This window comes from Amphiura filiformis, chromosome 19 (assembly GCF_039555335.1).
Source record: "Amphiura filiformis chromosome 19, Afil_fr2py, whole genome shotgun sequence".
Taxonomy (NCBI): domain Eukaryota; kingdom Metazoa; phylum Echinodermata; class Ophiuroidea; order Amphilepidida; family Amphiuridae; genus Amphiura; species Amphiura filiformis.
Window position 1 is genome coordinate 16,008,065 of NC_092646.1, and position 6,000 is coordinate 16,014,064.

Sequence of the window (6,000 nt, forward strand, 5' to 3'; positions counted from 1 at the left end):
TTAGCCGAGAGTTTTTCATGCGCTTGATTTCAGAGGTGCGTAAGTTCATACCAGCAACAGCCATGCAGAAAATGAACAAGCATACCGGGACGTAGGCCTACTTACAATAGAATATCGATCCACGGTCAAGACATGAAAAGGCTATGAAACTTGGCTTAGCTCGTGCCCGGAGCTCGGATGCGGGGGTGGCACAAGCCGTTTTCGTAATTTTCACAAGGATTTTATAAATTTTAAAATTGATTGGGGCACTTCGTCAAGCTACGCCCTGGAAAATGTGTTGATTTTGAATTTATAGCCTTGATATCTTTGATGAAATCAACTTCTTCTATTCCCCTGATTACAATGTAAGGGTAGGCAACAACAACAATATCAAAAAGCAATTATTTGTAAATCGAATTTGGGATGAAAATCAACAAGACAGACTTAGCAGGCCTACAAATTTCTGAATTATATAAAGTGAAAAACAATCAATCATGATTCACTGCACTCAGCGAATCAATCAAATAAAACTAAAAAGAAAGGAGCAAGAAAGAATAAAGAAATAGTGAAAAAGAAAAGAAAAAGAGAGAAAGAAAAGAAAGAAAAAGAAAGAAAGAAAGAAAGAAATGAAAAAAAAAAAAATGAAAAAAAAGGGAGAAAGAAAAGAGGAAAGAAAGGAAGTAAAAATGAGAAAAGAGAAAAAAAAAAGAAAATTCAGCCACACGGAGACTCGAACCCACAAAAATAGTTCATATTAGATTCCCAGTCCAACGCTCTATCCACTTGGCCACAGATCAGCTTACAGAATTGACTGCTCTCAAAGCGGATGATATAACTATTATTGGATGCATTAATTACATGATTACAATCGCGTCCGCATTATGGCTCTTAGAATAAACACGCATGTCGGCGCTGAAATTTTGAACGAACTGATGGAGGAAAACCTCGTTTTTGCAAAACTAGCTTCAATTTGGAGTGAAAATCAAATGGAATAGCAATTGGCAGAATGTTGAGAAATAATGTAGGTATTCAGATGTCTAAATTAACGTCTCGTAATCAAGATATCGATAATTTCACAAACCAGCTTTTTCTCAAGCAAATTCTCCAAAATTTTCCCCAAAACGGGCTTTTAAAATTTAATCGGTACTGTATTTGGTTCTTCCCCATGGCAACATTATTTCTTTGATCGATTTGTAATACAATAGGAAAAAGAAGAAAACAATCGCTCGGTGTGGATTTATACGGAGCGCACATTTGAAAAAAACCTCATGGAACGTGTTTTTGATCTTGTGAACATGGTGGGTAAAAATGCTTTAAACAAAGGATTTTCAAATTTATTCTAATAATTTGTATATAACACACACAAAAATGTTAAGCTACATCCAATGCACCAACATTTCACTCGCTGCGATATTTGATTACTGAGAAAACTCTGTTTTAGAGAACAACTTTATACGTCTTTTATACGTTTTTTATAATGTCTCTTTGTGTAACCTTAAAGGCAAACCCCAACAGTAGTTGTTGTCGAAATGCTGTGCCAAACATCCCACGTTCTTCATTTAATCGTATCGTGCCATTTTTCAAAGGTATGCGAGTCGTGTTTCATCGATTTTACATTATTGCATGCCACGCCAAAACAAATAAAGGTAGCGTGCTGAAATTAACAGAATAAGTAGGAGACATGTCCAACATTATAATGCTGGTATCAAAAATAGATACACTGCCCGTCTTCTATTTTTAGTTATTTTTGCAAACACGGTACAAATCATTCTGGGACACCCTGTAGTTTCAACTACTACTTCATAGTTTATGCTTTGTGTGGTTTTGTCAATTATTTGGTCATTGCTCACAACTCATCAAATTTTCGACATACTGTACGGTCCATTTAGTTGTAGTAACTACAAATTTCGAACGTTTGAGGACTTGTTCTCAAGTTGTAGGTACTCCCGTAGGGTGCCTCCAGTGTTTTGTTTTGCTAAGTTTGCATTAGTATATCTAGTAAAGTACTCACTTTAGAAACCTGTGTCACTGATGTATGTCATCTGTGATTGCTCAACACGCCTCAACTTATTCTACGCATCAGCTTTTGTCTAAAGAAATATTTAAAAAGATGATTTTTGAGTGACTTGTTTGTGCAGAGAAAAGTCCACTTCACGACTATGTACGGTACATGTGAATATGGCAATGAATGCACACTAAATCGCGGCGACACATACACGTAGCTCCTTGGAACTCACGGTCGGGTTAATAACACTTATAAAGCCCTTAAGTAAAGAAAGCCGAAACAAAAAACCTTTTATTCATAGCACTTTCCGTAGCAAAGTTACATCTTGTCAAAGATTGATTTTCATCAAAAAGATTCAGCTAGCAAAATTCCCCAAAAAAGAATTTTGGTGGTGTTTCTAGGTCTTAGTCTCATGTTGATAGCAGCTTTTAAAAATAAATGTTGGTATTTATACAGCGCCTTTCACATGTGAACATGTACCAAAGCGCTTTACATTTATTCCGCCGTCGGTAGAATATGTCAGCTGCCATACAATACCCAAGGCATGCTCATACCTTTGGGCGGCGCTCAATGGACAGTATTCATAACAGCTCCCCATTTCACACCTGGGTGGAGAGGAGTAGACCTAATCGAGATAAAGTGCCTTACTCAAGGGCACAACACGATGGCGTCGCCGGGCTCGAACCCACAACCTTCCGATTATGAGTCGTAGCCCGTTCCGCTCGGCCACCGTGCTCCCGTTTAATGGACCTGCTATCAAAATCCCTCTAAAATTCCATGTGCGAGTGACTTATCACCATAAAAAAATCATATATTTGGGTTAAGTGAAGTATAGACAACATATTCATGTAGGTTTCCTTGACCGGCCAGTTCTTTTATATTTCTATGTAAATATATGTATTGTGTTCTAGGCGAATTCGGCTGACTAGCCAATGTTTGTTAATATTTTGTCAAGTTGAGAAATTTGTTCCTGGGTGTACGGGTCCCACACGGTAGAGCTATATTCAAGGTGGGGTCTGACGAGCGAGTTGAAGGCATTGGCTTTTGTTCTTCGTGAGCATGATGAAATGTTCCTTCTCAAGAAGCCTAGACTTCTGCTGGCTGCAGATTTGACTTTGTTTACATGGAGGTTCCACTTGAGATCATTTTTGATCTCAACACCCAAGTAAGTGTGACTGTTGGTTTCTTGAAGGATGGAATCACCAAGGTGGTATGTGTAAGGCAGTATATTCTTAGCATGTGTCACTTTCATTACAAAACATTTTGCAGAATTAAATTCCATCTGCCATGCTGACTCCCACTGGCCGAGCTTGTCTAAGTCCTGCTGAAGTTGATCAGCATCTTAAGGTCCTTTGATGGAATTATACAAAACGCAGTCATCTGCGAAAAGGCGAACAGACGATTTGATGTTTTTTGGCAAGTCATTGATAAAGAGTAGGAATAGCAGGGGCCCAAGACTGTCCCCTGCGGTGCGCCTGAAACTACATCAACCCATTGTGAGCTATCACCACCAACTAAAACACGTTGCTTACGCTGGGTGAGGAATGATGAAATCCACCTATGAACATTCCCACGTATGCCATAATGATGAATTTTTGCAAAAGTCTATTAGCGCGACTTTGTCGAAGGCCTTGGAGAAGTCCATGATGATGACATCTGTCTCTTGTTTGTTGTCCAAGGCCTCCGACAGGTCGTGGATTGTTTGGATGAGCTGGGATTTGATCGAAAAATCTATCTTTATGCACGATGACACGATAGTTATGTGTGCATAAGATAGAACTTACTGCTATTTGAAAACGCGTCTGCATAGCGTTGATACTTTTTATAACGCAAGTAAAAAACATTCTTCCGAATGTCACTTTTGGCTACAATTTTCCTGGACTAACATAATGTATCTTGGATTCAAGGTTGCTTACTTTTAGAGAAAAAATACATCTTTGAAGTACATTCTGGAGATGTTTTAGGTCACAGCAGTGCGATGCTCCGAGGAATGATCATGCCCGATTTACTGTCACCGATGTACACGCTAGAGATGACCTTGTCAATGACGTTTTCAATTGGGTACATCCGGGTCATCATCAGTCACAGTCACTGATCAGTGGTCACAGTACATGCGCAGTGTAGACGGCTGGTGGAATAAGCATGTGCGGAGTTCAGGATTGGCAAAGCAGCGACTTAGTAGCCCAAAAGGATGACTTTTGAAGATTTTCCACACTACAGTTTCCTGTCCAATAGACACCAATTGATGGTTAAGAAAGTAATTGAGCAACTTTTCAAATCTGGCGTGAGGCAATTTATGGTATTTTGCTATCCCATAGATACCAATGTATGAATTTTAACAACAATCGATCGACTTTTAATTTATTTGACTCGCGATATGGGCTAACATTTTTGGCAACACTGCTGGAGGTCAGTGGGTGCATATACAGCAGAAACACGGCGTTGATCGAAGCCGTTCGGAGAACGAATATTGACGTTTTTCGTAAGTACATGTATGAAGATTTAATAAAATATTATAGTACAGTGTGTCGGTAATATGTCACGAACTATTTCATGATATTTTGGAGACAATAACTAACTTGAGGAAGAAGTTTTTATTCATATGCATGAAATTGTACTCTGTATGGCAACTGCGTACATGTATCACACGTACATGTAAACAAGTACGTTACATACGATAACATCCTTACAAGTTCTAACTTTCGTATCACAAGCTATCGGTTGTTCATACGAAAGTTAGAACATTTCGAACAAGCTGGGATTCACAACTGTGCTTCCTACAATTTCACACACAAAAAATTTTGGACAATTTGGTGACACTATTTTTGTCTCTAACTTCAAAAGTATATGCACTAGAAACATGATTGACCCCTATTGTTTAGGTAATTTGATTCTCTTTCAAATGAAAGAACTTTCAGCTAAAAATATTGAACTTCAAAATTTTATCAATGGCTTTAATTTGATATATAATATAAAATGATGCAGTTTGATGGCAAATTTAAATTCACCTGGCATACCTAAATTAAGGTTTACCTACTTCACTTTCATGTCATATTTTACTGCTGTGCAATCACTGTAATTCAGTCTGTAAGCTTACGCTATAAATTTCCTGTGCACGTCTGCGGCATGTTTCTGAACCGGAAGTAAGATTAGAAGTATTTGATTTTGATATTTCACCGATTCAGCTTGCTGAAATTCAACCAGCAATGCATTCAAATCGTACATTGTAATTTTTTTAATAAATTGATACTTTTATGAAGGGTTAAGTTGTCTAACAATCCTAGAAATTGAACAAAAACTACTCACTTTAATATCGCAAACGTCATGTTCATCTCAGAGCTTGGAATTCCCCTCGCCAGTAACATAGGGCTGACGTAAGGCTGACATTCCTATTCTTCAACGTATTGGGACCTGGTATTGGGAATGTCAAAACGGGGGGAAGATGGGCCGGGGGGGGAGGGAGATTCATGGGGATAATAATATATTATGAAAAAACGTGCTCATTAATATACAATTTCAATAAAGGGGTCATCGAGTAGAATTTTCAGGAAAAAAAATGGAGCAAAATTTTATTTCTTGTTAAGTTTCCCAAATTTACAATACAAATTTGTGAGATAATTTGAAAGTTTATTTATTTCAGGCCTACATTTCTAGAAAAAAACGGGGCCATTAATTGGGTAGGACTAGCCGCACCTAAAGTGGGTATACCCCCGGGGTGGGCACTCAACTTTGGAAGTGACGGTATGTGCCTGTCAATAGGCCCCCTCTTTTGAAGTCGACTATACCCGATGACCCCCCTTTTTTTAAAAGTCATACCCGATGACCCCCCTTTTTTTTAGTTGCGGCTACCCAATGACCCCCTTTTTTTGGTTGCGGCTACCCAATGACCCCCTTTTATTCTAAATTTTCTAGAAAAGCATCATCAAAATGCAACAAAATAATGCCGAAACTTTCAAATTTTGCTCCATTTTTTCAAAATTATGCCGAAACTTTCAAAATTTTGGTACATTTTTTCA

The 6,000-nt window shown here is 38.2% G+C and overlaps 1 protein-coding gene across 1 annotated transcript in view; it reads right to left on the reverse strand.

The window, feature by feature from the left end:
• The window catches only part of LOC140140980 (uncharacterized), a 33,304-nt gene extending 27,969 nt beyond the window's left edge, over nucleotides 1-5,335 (reverse strand). Inside the window, exon 1 of the mRNA XM_072162753.1 lies at nucleotides 5,291-5,335. The gene's annotated coding sequence lies outside the window, so the exon portion shown is untranslated. The remainder of the gene's footprint in view (nucleotides 1-5,290) is intronic.
• Nucleotides 5,336-6,000: the final 665 nt, after the last annotated feature.